This window comes from Mobula birostris, chromosome X (assembly GCF_030028105.1).
Source record: "Mobula birostris isolate sMobBir1 chromosome X, sMobBir1.hap1, whole genome shotgun sequence".
Lineage (NCBI taxonomy): Eukaryota > Metazoa > Chordata > Chondrichthyes > Myliobatiformes > Myliobatidae > Mobula > Mobula birostris.
The window spans coordinates 23709065-23722048 of NC_092402.1; positions in this window are offsets into that span (position 1 = coordinate 23709065).

A 12984-nucleotide genomic window follows, 5' to 3' on the forward strand; every position below is an offset into this window, starting at 1 on the left:
AAAAAAGTCATTTTCTCACTGTGCTCACAACAAAAGCAATGTTTTCAGATTCGAAGAATATACTATTCAATTTTACTCAGAGGTACAGAGTGCTAAGTAGATGTACACTTCCTAACATTACTCAGTACATCATTTTATGCTGTCTGGTATCACTAGCATGTCTGTGCTCCTTCAGGAAAAAAAGTCACTTTCTCAATGTGAATGGAACAATAGCAAAGCAATTGGAATCAAAGAAGATACTTTTCAATTTTACTCAAAGGTAAAGAGGGTAAGTAGAAGTAAATCTCCTAAATGTACTTAGCACATGATTCTAACTTGTCTGCTACCACTTGCATCTCTGTGCTCCTTCAGGAAAAAAAGTCACTTTCTCAATTTGAATGGAACAATAGTACAGCAGTTGGAATCAAAGAAGATACTTTTCAATTTTACTCAAAGGTACAGAGAGCTCAGTTGATGTAAGCATCCTAACTTTACTCAGTACCTGATTATAACTTGTCTGGCACCCGTTGATTGTCTGTGCTTCTTCAGGAAAAAAAGTCATTTTCTCACTGTGCTCACAACAAATGCAATGTTTTCAGAATCGTAGAATATACTATTCAATTTTACTCAGAGCTACAGAGTGCTAAGTAGATGTAAACGTCCTAACTTTGCTTAGCACATGGTTCTGTGTTGTCTGGTACCACTTGCATGTCTGTGTTCCTTCAGGAAAAAAAGGCACTTTCTCAATGTGAATGGAACAATAGCAAAGCAACTGGAATTAAAGAAGATACTTTTCAATTTTACTCAAAGGTAAAGAGGGTAAGCAGAAGTAGACATTCTCAATGTATTTAGCACATGATTCTAACTTGTCTGCTACCGCTTGCATATATGTTCTCCTTCAGGAAAAAAAGTTGCTTTCACAATGTGAATGGAACAGTAGCAAAGTGATAGCAATCACAGAAGATACTTTTCAATTTTACTCAAAGGTACTGAGTACTGAGTTGATGTAAACGTCCTAACTTTACTCAGTACCTGATTCTAAGTTGTCTGGCACCCTTTGATTGTCTGTGCTTCTTCAGGAAAAAAAGTCATTTTCTCGCTGTGCTCACAACAAAAGCAATGCTTTCAGATTCGAAGAATATACTATTCAATTTTACTCAGAGGCACAGAGTGCTAAGTAGATGTACACTTCCTAACATTACTCAGTACATCATTTTAAGCTGTCTGGTATCACTTGCATGTCTGTTCTCCTTCAGGAAAAAAAGTCACTTTCTCAATGTGAATGGAACAATAGCAAAGCAATTGGAATCAAAGCAGGTACTTTTCTATTTTACTCAAAGGTAAAGAGGGTAAGTAGAAGTAAATCTCCTAAATGTACTTAGCACATGATTCTAACTTGTCTGCTACCACTTGCATCTCTGTGCTCCTACAGGAATAAAAGTCACTTTCTCAGCGTGAATAGAACAATAGCAAAGCAATAGCAATCACAGAAGATACTTTTCAATTTTACTCAAAGGTACTGAGTGCTCAGATGATGTTAATGTCCTAACTTTACTCAGTACCTGATTATAAGTTGTCTGGCACCCTTTGATTGTCTCTCCTTCTTCAGGAACAAAAGTCACTTTCTCACTGTGCTCACAACAAAAGCAATGTTTTCAGAATCGAAGCATATACTATTCAATTTTACTCAGAGGTACAGAGTGCTAAGTAGATGTAAAAGTCCTAACATTACTCAGTACATCATTCTAAGCTGTCTGGTACCACTTGCATGTCTCTGTTCCTTCTGGAAATAAAGTCACTTTCACAATGTGAATGGAACAATAGCAAAGCAATTGGAATCATAGAGGATACTTTTCAATTTTACTCAAAAGTAAAGAAGGTAAGTAGAAGTAAATGTCCTAAATGTATTTAGCACATGATTCTAACTTGTCTGCTACCACTTGTATCTCTGTGCTCCTTCAGGAAAAAAAGTCACTTTCTCAATGTAAATGGAAGAATACCAAATCAATTGGAATCAAAGAAGATACTTCTCAATTTTACTTAAAGGTAAAGAGGGTAAGTAGATGTAAACGACCTGAATGTACTTAGCACATGATTCTAACTTGTCTGGTACCACTTGCATGTCTGTGCTCCTTCAGGAAAAAAAGTCACTTTCTCAATGTAAATGGAAGATTACCAAATCAATTGGAATCAAAGAAGATACTTCTCAATTTTACTTAAAGGTAAAGAGGGTAAGTAGATGTAAACGACCTGAATGTACTTAAGCACATGATTCTAACTTGTCTGGTACCACTTGCATGTCTGTGCTCCTTCAGGAAAAAAAGTCACTTTCTCAACGTGAATGGAACAATAGTACAGCAGTTGGAATCAAAGAAGATACTTTTCAATTTTACTCAAAGGTACAGAATGCTCAGTTGATGTAAGCATCCTAACTTTACTCAGTACCTCATTATAACTTGTCTGGCACCCTTTGATTGTCTGTGCTTCTTCAGGAAAAAAAGTCATTTTCTCACTGTGCTCACAACAAAAGCAATGCTTTCAGATTCGAAGAATATACTATTCAATTTTACTCAGAGGTACAGAGTGCTAAGTAGATGTACACTTCCTAACATTACTCAGTACATCATTCTAAGCTGTCTGGTATCACTTGCATGTCTGTGCTCCTTCAGGAAAAAAAGTCACTTTCTCAACGTGAATGAAACAATAGCAGAGCATTTGGAATCAAAGAAGGTACTTTTCAATTTTTCCCAAAGGTAAACAGGGTACGTAGAAGTAAATCTCCTAAATGTACTTAGCACATGATTCTAACTTGTCTGCTACCACTTGCATCTCTGTGCTCCTTCAGGAAAAAAAGTCACTTTCTCAATGTGAATGGAACAATAGTACAGCAGTTGGAATCAAAGAAGATACTTTTCAATTTTACTCAAAGGTACAGAGAGCTCAGTTGATGTAAGCATCCTAACTTTACTCAGTACCTGATTATAACTTGTCTGGCACCCTTTGATTGTCTGTGCTTCTTCAGGAAAAAAAGTCATTTTCTCACTGTGCTCACAACAAAAGCAATGTTTTCAGAATCGAAGAATATACTAATCAATTTTACTCAGAGGTACAGAGTGCTAAGTAGATGTAAACGTCCTAACTTTGCTTAGCACATGATTCTAACTTGTCTGCTACCGCTTGCATATATGTTCTCCTTCAGGAAAAAAAGTTGCTTTCACAATGTGAATGGAACAGTAGCAAAGTGATAGCAAACACAGAAGATACTTTTCAATTTTACTCAAAGGTACTGAGTACTGAGTTGATGTAAACGTCCTAACTTTACTCAGTACCTGATTCTAAGTTGTCTGGCAGCCTTTGATTGTCTGTGCTTCTTCAGGAAAAAAAGTCATTTTCTCGCTGTGCTCACAACAAAAGCAATGCTTTCAGATTCGAAGAATATACTATTCAATTTTACTCAGAGGTACAGAGTGCTAAGTAGATGTACACTTCCTAACATTACTCAGTACATCATTTTAAGCTGTCTGGTATCACTTGCATGTCTGTGCTCCTTCAGGAAAAAAAGTCACTTTCTCAATGTGAATGGAACAATAGCAAAGCAATTGGAATCAAAGCAGATACTTTTCTATTTTACTCAAAGGTAAAGAGGGTAAGTAGAAGTAAATCTCCTAAATGTACTTAGCACATGATTCTAACTTGTCTGCTACCACTTGCATCTCCGTGCTCCTTCAGGAAAAAAAGTCACTTTCTCAATGTGAATGGAACAATAGTACAGCAGTGGAATCAAAGAAGATACTTTTCAATTTTACTCAAAGGTACAGAGAGCTCAGTTGATGTAAGCATCCTAACTTTACTCAGTACCTGATTATAACTTGTCTGGCACCCTTTGATTGTCTGTGCTTCTTCAGGAAAAAAAGTCATTTTCTCACTGTGCTCACAACAAAAGCAATGTTTTCAGAATCGAAGAATATACTAATCAATTTTACTCAGAGGTACAGAGTGCTAAGTAGATGTAAACGTCCTAACTTTGCTTAGCACATGGTTCTGTGTTGTCTGGTACCACTTGCATGTCTGTTCTCCTTCAGGAAAAAAAGTTCCTTTCTCAATGTGAATGGAACAGTAGCAAAGTGATAGCAATCACAGAAGATACTTTTCAATTTTACTCAAAGGTACTGAGTACTGAGTTGATGTAAACGTCCTAACTTTACTCAGTACCTGATTCTAAGTTGTCTGGCACCCATTGATTGTCTGTACTTCTTCAGGAAAAAAAGTCATTTTCTCACTGTGCTCACAACAAAAGCAATGCTTTCAGATTCGAAGAATATACTATTCAATTTTACTCAGAGGTACAGAGTGCTAAGTAGAAGTACACTTCCTAACATTACTCAGTACATCATTTTAAGCAGTCTGGTATCACTTGCATGTCCGTGCTCCTTCAGGAAAAAAAGTCACTTTCTCAATGTGAATGGAACAATAGCAAAGCAATTGGAATCAAAGAAGATACTTTTCAATTTTACTCAAAGGTAAAGAGGGTAAGTAGAAGTAAATCTCCTAAATGTACTTAGCACATGATTCTAACTTGTCTGCTACCACTTGCATCTCTGTGCTCCTTAAGGAAAAAAAGTCACTTTCTCAATGTGAATGGAACAATAGTACAGCAGTTGGAATCAAAGAAGATACTTTTCAATTTTACTCAAAGGTACTGAATGCTCAGTTGATGTAAGCATCCTAACTTTACTCAGTACCTGATTATAACTTGTCTGGCACCCGTTCATTGTCTGTGCTTCTTCGGGAAAAAAAGTCATTTTCTCACTGTGCTCACAACAAAAGCAATGTTTTCAGATTCGAAGAATATACTATTCAATTTTACTCAGAGGTACAGAGTGCTAAGTAGATGTACACTTCCTAACATTACTCAGTACATCATTTTAAGCAGTCTGGTATCACTTGCATGTCCGTGCTCCTTCAGGAAAAAAAGTCACTTTCTCAACGTGAATGAAACAATAGCAGAGCATTTGGAATCAAAGAAGGTACTTTTCAATTTTTCCCAAAGGTAAACAGGGTACGTAGAAGTAAATCTCCTAAATGTACTTAGCACATGATTCTAACTTGTCTGCTACCACTTGCATCTCTGTGCTCCTTCAGGAAAAAAAGTCACTTTCTCAATGTGAATGGAACAATAGTACAGCAGTTGGAATCAAAGAAGATACTTTTCAATTTTACTCAAAGGTACAGAGAGCTCAGTTGATGTAAGCATCCTAACTTTACTCAGTACCTGATTATAACTTGTCTGGCACTCTTTGATTGTCTGTGCTTCTTCAGGAAAAAAAGTCATTTTCTCACTGTGCTCACAACAAAAGCAATGTTTTCAGAATCGAAGAATATACTAATCAATTTTACTCAGAGGTACAGAGTGCTAAGTAGATGTAAACGTCCTAACTTTGCTTAGCACATGATTCTAACTTGTCTGCTACCGCTTGCATATATGTTCTCCTTCAGGAAAAAAAGTTGCTTTCACAATGTGAATGGAACAGTAGCAAAGTGATAGCAAACACAGAAGATACTTTTCAATTTTACTCAAAGGTACTGAGTACTGAGTTGATGTAAACGTCCTAACTTTACTCAGTACCTGATTCTAAGTTGTCTGGCACCCTTTGATTGTCTGTGCTTCTTCAGGAAAAAAAGTCATTTTCTCGCTGTGCTCACAACAAAAGCAATGCTTTCAGATTCGAAGAATATACTATTCAATTTTACTCAGAGGTACAGAGTGCTAAGTAGATGTACACTTCCTAACATTACTCAGTACATCATTTTAAGCTGTCTGGTATCACTTGCATGTCTGTTCTCCTTCAGGAAAAAAAGTCACTTTCTCAATGTGAATGGAACAATAGCAAAGCAATTGGAATCAAAGCAGATACTTTTCTATTTTACTCAAAGGTAAAGAGGGTAAGTAGAAGTAAATCTCCTAAATGTACTTAGCACATGATTCTAACTTGTCTGCTACCACTTGCATCTCCGTGCTCCTTCAGGAAAAAAAGTCACTTTCTCAATGTGAATGGAACAATAGTACAGCAGTGGAATCAAAGAAGATACTTTTCAATTTTACTCAAAGGTACAGAGAGCTCAGTTGATGTAAGCATCCTAACTTTACTCAGTACCTGATTATAACTTGTCTGGCACCCTTTGATTGTCTGTGCTTCTTCAGGAAAAAAAGTCATTTTCTCACTGTGCTCACAACAAAAGCAATGTTTTTAGAATCGAAGAATATACTAATCAATTTTACTCAGAGGTACAGAGTGCTAAGTAGATGTAAACGTCCTAACTTTGCTTAGCACATGGTTCTGTGTTGTCTGGTACCACTTGCATGTCTGTTCTCCTTCAGGAAAAAAAGTTGCTTTCTCAATGTGAATGGAACAGTAGCAAAGTGATAGCAATCACAGAAGATACTTTTCAATTTTACTCAAAGGTACTGAGTACTGAGTTGATGTAAACGTCCTAACTTTACTCAGTACCTGATTCTAAGTTGTCTGGCACACATTGATTGTCTGTACTTCTTCAGGAAAAAAAGTCATTTTCTCACTGTGCTCACAACAAAAGCAATGCTTTCAGATTCGAAGAATATACTATTCAATTTTACTCAGAGGTACAGAGTGCTAAGTAGATGTAAAAGTCCTAACATTACTCAGTACATCATTCTAAGCTGTCTGGTACCACTTGCATGTCTCTGTTCCTTCTGGAAATAAAGTCACTTTCACAATGTGAATGGAACAATAGCAAAGCAATTGGAATCATAGAGGATACTTTTCAATTTTACTCAAAAGTAAAGAAGGTAAGTAGAAGTAAATGTCCTAAATGTATTTAGCACATGATTCTAACTTGTCTGCTACCACTTGTATCTCTGTGCTCCTTCAGGAAAAAAAGTCACTTTCTCAATGTAAATGGAAGAATACCAAATCAATTGGAATCAAAGAAGATACTTCTCAATTTTACTTAAAGGTAAAGAGGGTAAGTAGATGTAAACGACCTGAATGTACTTAGCACATGATTCTAACTTGTCTGGTACCACTTGCATGTCTGTGCTCCTTCAGGAAAAAAAGTCACTTTCTCAACGTGAATGGAACAATAGTACAGCAGTTGGAATCAAAGAAGATACTTTTCAATTTTACTCAAAGGTACAGAGTGCTCAGTTGATGTTAAGCATCCTAACTTTACTCAGTACCTGATTATAACTTGTCTGGCACCCTTTGATTGTCTGTGCTTCTTCAGGAAAAAAAGTCATTTTCTCACTGTGCTCACAACAAAAGCAATGCTTTCAGATTCGAAGAATATACTATTCAATTTTACTCAGAGGTACAGAGTGCTAAGTAGATGTACACTTCCTAACATTACTCAGTACATCATTCTAAGCTGTCTGGTATCACTTGCATGTCTGTGCTCCTTCAGGAAAAAAAGTCACTTTCTCAACGTGAATGAAACAATAGCAGAGCATTTGGAATCAAAGAAGGTACTTTTCAATTTTTCCCAAAGGTAAACAGGGTACGTAGAAGTAAATCTCCTAAATGTACTTAGCACATGATTCTAACTTGTCTGCTACCACTTGCATCTCTGTGCTCCTTCAGGAAAAAAAGTCACTTTCTCAATGTGAATGGAACAATAGTACAGCAGTTGGAATCAAAGAAGATACTTTTCAATTTTACTCAAAGGTACAGAGAGCTCAGTTGATGTAAGCATCCTAACTTTACTCAGTACCTGATTATAACTTGTCTGGCACTCTTTGATTGTCTGTGCTTCTTCAGGAAAAAAAGTCATTTTCTCACTGTGCTCACAACAAAAGCAATGTTTTCAGAATCGAAGAATATACTAATCAATTTTACTCAGAGGTACAGAGTGCTAAGTAGATGTAAACGTCCTAACTTTGCTTAGCACATGATTCTAACTTGTCTGCTACCGCTTGCATATATGTTCTCCTTCAGGAAAAAAAGTTGCTTTCACAATGTGAATGGAACAGTAGCAAAGTGATAGCAAACACAGAAGATACTTTTCAATTTTACTCAAAGGTACTGAGTACTGAGTTGATGTAAACGTCCTAACTTTACTCAGTACCTGATTCTAAGTTGTCTGGCACCCTTTGATTGTCTGTGCTTCTTCAGGAAAAAATGTCATTTTCTCGCTGTGCTCACAACAAAAGCAATGCTTTCAGATTCGAAGAATATACTATTCAATTTTACTCAGAGGTACAGAGTGCTAAGTAGATGTACACTTCCTAACATTACTCAGTACATCATTTTAAGCTGTCTGGTATCACTTGCATGTCTGTTCTCCTTCAGGAAAAAAAGTCACTTTCTCAATGTGAATGGAACAATAGCAAAGCAATTGGAATCAAAGCAGATACTTTTCTATTTTACTCAAAGGTAAAGAGGGTAAGAAGAAGTAAATCTCCTAAATGTACTTAGCACATGATTCTAACTTGTCTGCTACCACTTGCATCTCCGTGCTCCTTCAGGAAAAAAAGTCACTTTCTCAATGTGAATGGAACAATAGTACAGCAGTGGAATCAAAGAAGATACTTTTCAATTTTACTCAAAGGTACAGAGAGCTCAGTTGATGTAAGCATCCTAACTTTACTCAGTACCTGATTATAACTTGTCTGGCACCCTTTGATTGTCTGTGCTTCTTCAGGAAAAAAGTCATTTTCTCACTGTGCTCACAACAAAAGCAATGTTTTTAGAATCGAAGAATATACTAATCAATTTTACTCAGAGGTACAGAGTGCTAAGTAGATGTAAACGTCCTAACTTTGCTTAGCACATGGTTCTGTGTTGTCTGGTACCACTTGCATGTCTGTTCTCCTTCAGGAAAAAAAGTTGCTTTCTCAATGTGAATGGAACAGTAGCAAAGTGATAGCAATCACAGAAGATACTTTTCAATTTTACTCAAAGGTACTGAGTACTGAGTTGATGTAAACGTCCTAACTTTACTCAGTACCTGATTCTAAGTTGTCTGGCACACATTGATTGTCTGTACTTCTTCAGGAAAAAAAGTCATTTTCTCACTGTGCTCACAACAAAAGCAATGCTTTCAGATTCGAAGAATATACTATTCAATTTTACTCAGAGGTACAGAGTGCTAAGTAGATGTACACTTCCTAACATTACTCAGTACATCATTTTAAGCTGTCTGGTATCACTTGCATGTCTGTTCTCCTTCAGGAAAAAAAGTCACTTTCTCAATGTGAATGGAACAATAGCAAAGCAATTGGAATCAAAGCAGATACTTTTCTATTTTACTCAAAGGTAAAGAGGGTAAGTAGAAGTAAATCTCCTAAATGTACTTAGCACATGATTCTAACTTGTCTGCTACCAGTTGCATCTCTGTGCTCCTACAGGAATAAAAGTCACTTTCTCAGCGTGAATAGAACAATAGCAAAGCAATAGCAATCACAGAAGATACTTCTCAATTTTACTCAAAGGTACTGAGTGCTCAGATGATGTTAATGCCCTAACTTTACTCAGTACCTGATTATAAGTTGTCTGGCACCCTTTGATTGTCTCTCCTTCTTCAGGAACAAAAGTCACTTTCTCACTGTGCTCACAACAAAAGCAATGTTTTCAGAATCGAAGAATATACTATTCAATTTTACTCAGAGGTACAGAGTGCTAAGTAGATGTAAAAGTCCTAACATTACTCAGTACATCATTCTAAGCTGTCTGGTACCACTTGCATGTCTCTGTTCCTTCTGGAAATAAAGTCACTTTCACAATGTGAATGGAACAATAGCAAAGCAATTGGAATCATAGAGGATACTTTTCAATTTTACTCAAAAGTAAAGAAGGTAAGTAGAAGTAAATGTCCTAAATGTATTTAGCACATGATTCTAACTTGTCTGCTACCACTTGTATCTCTGTGCTCCTTCAGGAAAAAAAGTCACTTTCTCAATGTAAATGGAAGAATACCAAATCAATTGGAATCAAAGAAGATACTTCTCAATTTTACTTAAAGGTAAAGAGGGTAAGTAGATGTAAACGACCTGAATGTACTTAGCACATGATTCTAACTTGTCTGGTACCACTTGCATGTCTGTGCTCCTTCAGGAAAAAAAGTCACTTTCTCAACGTGAATGGAACAATAGTACAGCAGTTGGAATCAAAGAAGATACTTTTCAATTTTACTCAAAGGTACAGAGTGCTCAGTTGATGTTAAGCATCCTAACTTTACTCAGTACCTCATTATAACTTGTCTGGCACCCTTTGATTGTCTGTGCTTCTTCAGGAAAAAAAGTCATTTTCTCACTGTGCTCACAACAAAAGCAATGCTTTCAGATTCGAAGAATATACTATTCAATTTTACTCAGAGGTACAGAGTGCTAAGTCGATGTACACTTCCTAACATTACTCAGTACATCATTCTAAGCTGTCTGGTATCACTTGCATGTCTGTGCTCCTTCAGGAAAAAAAGTCACTTTCTCAACGTGAATGAAACAATAGCAGAGCATTTGGAATCAAAGAAGGTACTTTTCAATTTTTCCCAAAGGTAAACAGGGTACGTAGAAGTAAATCTCCTAAATGTACTTAGCACATGATTCTAACTTGTCTGCTACCACTTGCATCTCTGTGCTCCTTCAGGAAAAAAAGTCACTTTCTCGATGTGAATGGAACAATAGTACAGCAGTTGGAATCAAAGAAGACACTTTTCAATTTTACTCAAAGGTACAGAGAGCTCAGTTGATGTAAGCATCCTAACTTTACTCAGTACCTGATTATAACTTGTCTGGCACCCTTTGATTGTCTGTGCTTCTTCAGGAAAAAAAGTCATTTTCTCACTGTGCTCACAACAAAAGCAATGTTTTCAGAATCGAAGAATATACTAATCAATTTTACTCAGAGGTACAGAGTGCTAAGTAGATGTAAACGTCCTAACTTTGCTTAGCACATGGTTCTGTGTTGTCTGGTACCACTTGCATGTCTGTTCTCCTTCAGGAAAAAAAGTTGCTTTCTCAATGTGAATGGAACAGTAGCAAAGTGATAGCAATCACAGAAGATACTTTTCAATTTTACTCAAAGGTACTGAGTACTGAGTTGATGTAAACGTCCTAACTTTACTCAGTACCTGATTCTAAGTTGTCTGGCACCCATTGATTGTCTGTACTTCTTCAGGAAAAAAAGTCATTTTCTCACTGTGCTCACAACAAAAGCAATGCTTTCAGATTCGAAGAATATACTATTCAATTTTACTCAGAGGTACAGAGTGCTAAGTAGATGTACACTTCCTAACATTACTCAGTACATCATTTTAAGCTGTCTGGTATCACTTGCATGTCCGTGCTCCTTCAGGAAAAAAAGTCACTTTCTCAATGTGAATGGAACAATAGTACAGCAGTTGGAATCAAAGAAGATACTTTTCAGTTTTACTCAAAGGTAAAGAGAGTAAGCAGAATTAAACGTCCTGAATGTATTTAGCACATGATTCTAACTTGTCTGCTACCGCTTGCATATATGTTCTCCTTCAGGAAGAAAAGTCACTTTCTCAACGTGAATGAAACAATAGCAAAGCATTTGGAATCAAAGAAGGTACTTTTCAATTTTTCCTAAAGATAAACAGGGTACGTAGAAGTAAATGTCCTAAATGTACTTAGCACATGATTCTAACTTGTCTGCTACCACTTGCATCTCTGTGCTCCTTGAGGAAATAAAATCACTTTCTCAACGTGAATGGAATAATAGCAAAGCAATAGCAATCACAGAAGATACTTTTCAATTTTACTCAAAGGTACTGAGTGCTCAGCTGATGTAAGCATCCTAACTTTACTCAGTACCTGATTATAACTTGTCTGGCACACTTGATTGTCTGTGCTTCTTCAGGAAAAATGTCATTTTCTCACTGTGGTCACAACAAATGCAATGTTTTCAGAATCGTAGAATATACTATTCAATTTTACTCAGAGGTACAGAGTGCTAAGTAGATGTACACTTCCTAACATTACTCAGTACATCATTTTAAGCTGTCTGGTATCACTTGCATGTCCGTGCTCCTTCAGGAAAAAAAGTCACTTTCTCAATGTGAATGGAACAATAGCAAAGCAATTGGAATCAAAGAAGATACTTTTCAATTTTACTCAAAGGTAAAGAGGGTAAGTAGAAGTAAATCTCCTAAATGTACTTAGCACATGATTCTAACTTGTCTGCTACCACTTGCATCTCCGTGCTCCTTCAGGAAAAAAAGTCACTTTCTCAATGTGAATGGAACAATAGGACAGCAGTTGGAATCAAAGAAGATACTTTTCAATTTTACTCAAAGGTACTGAGTGCTCAGTTGTTGTAAGCATCCTAACTTTACTCAGTACCTGATTATAACTTGTCTGGCACCCGTTGATTGTCTGTGCTTCTTCAGGAAAAAAAGTCATTTTCTCACTGTGCTCACAACAAATGCAATGTTTTCAGAATCGTAGAATATACTATTCAATTTTACTCAGAGGTACAGAGTGCTAAGTAGATGTAAACGTCCTAACTTTGCTTAGCACATGGTTCTGTGTTGTCTGGTACCACTGGCATGTCTGTGCTCCTTCAGGAAAAAAAGGCACTTTCTCAATGTGAATGGAACAATAGCAAAGCAACTGGAATCAAAGAAGATACTTTTCAATTTTACTCAAAGGTAAAGAGGGTAAGCAGAAGTAGACATTCTCAATGTATTTAGCACATGATTCTAACTTGTCTGCTACCGCTTGCATATATGTTCTCCTTCAGGAAAAACAGTTGCTTTCACAATGTGAATGGAACAGTAGCAAAGTGATAGCAATCACAGAAGATACTTTTCAATTTTACTCAAAGGTACTGAGTACTGAGTTGATGTAAACGTCCTAACTTTACTCAGTACCTGATTCTAAGTTGTCTGGCACCCATTGATTGTCTGTACTTCTTCAGGAAAAAAAGTCATTTTCTCACTGTGCTCACAACAAAAGCAATGCTTTCAGATTCGAAGAATATACTATTCAATTTTACTCAGAGGTACAGA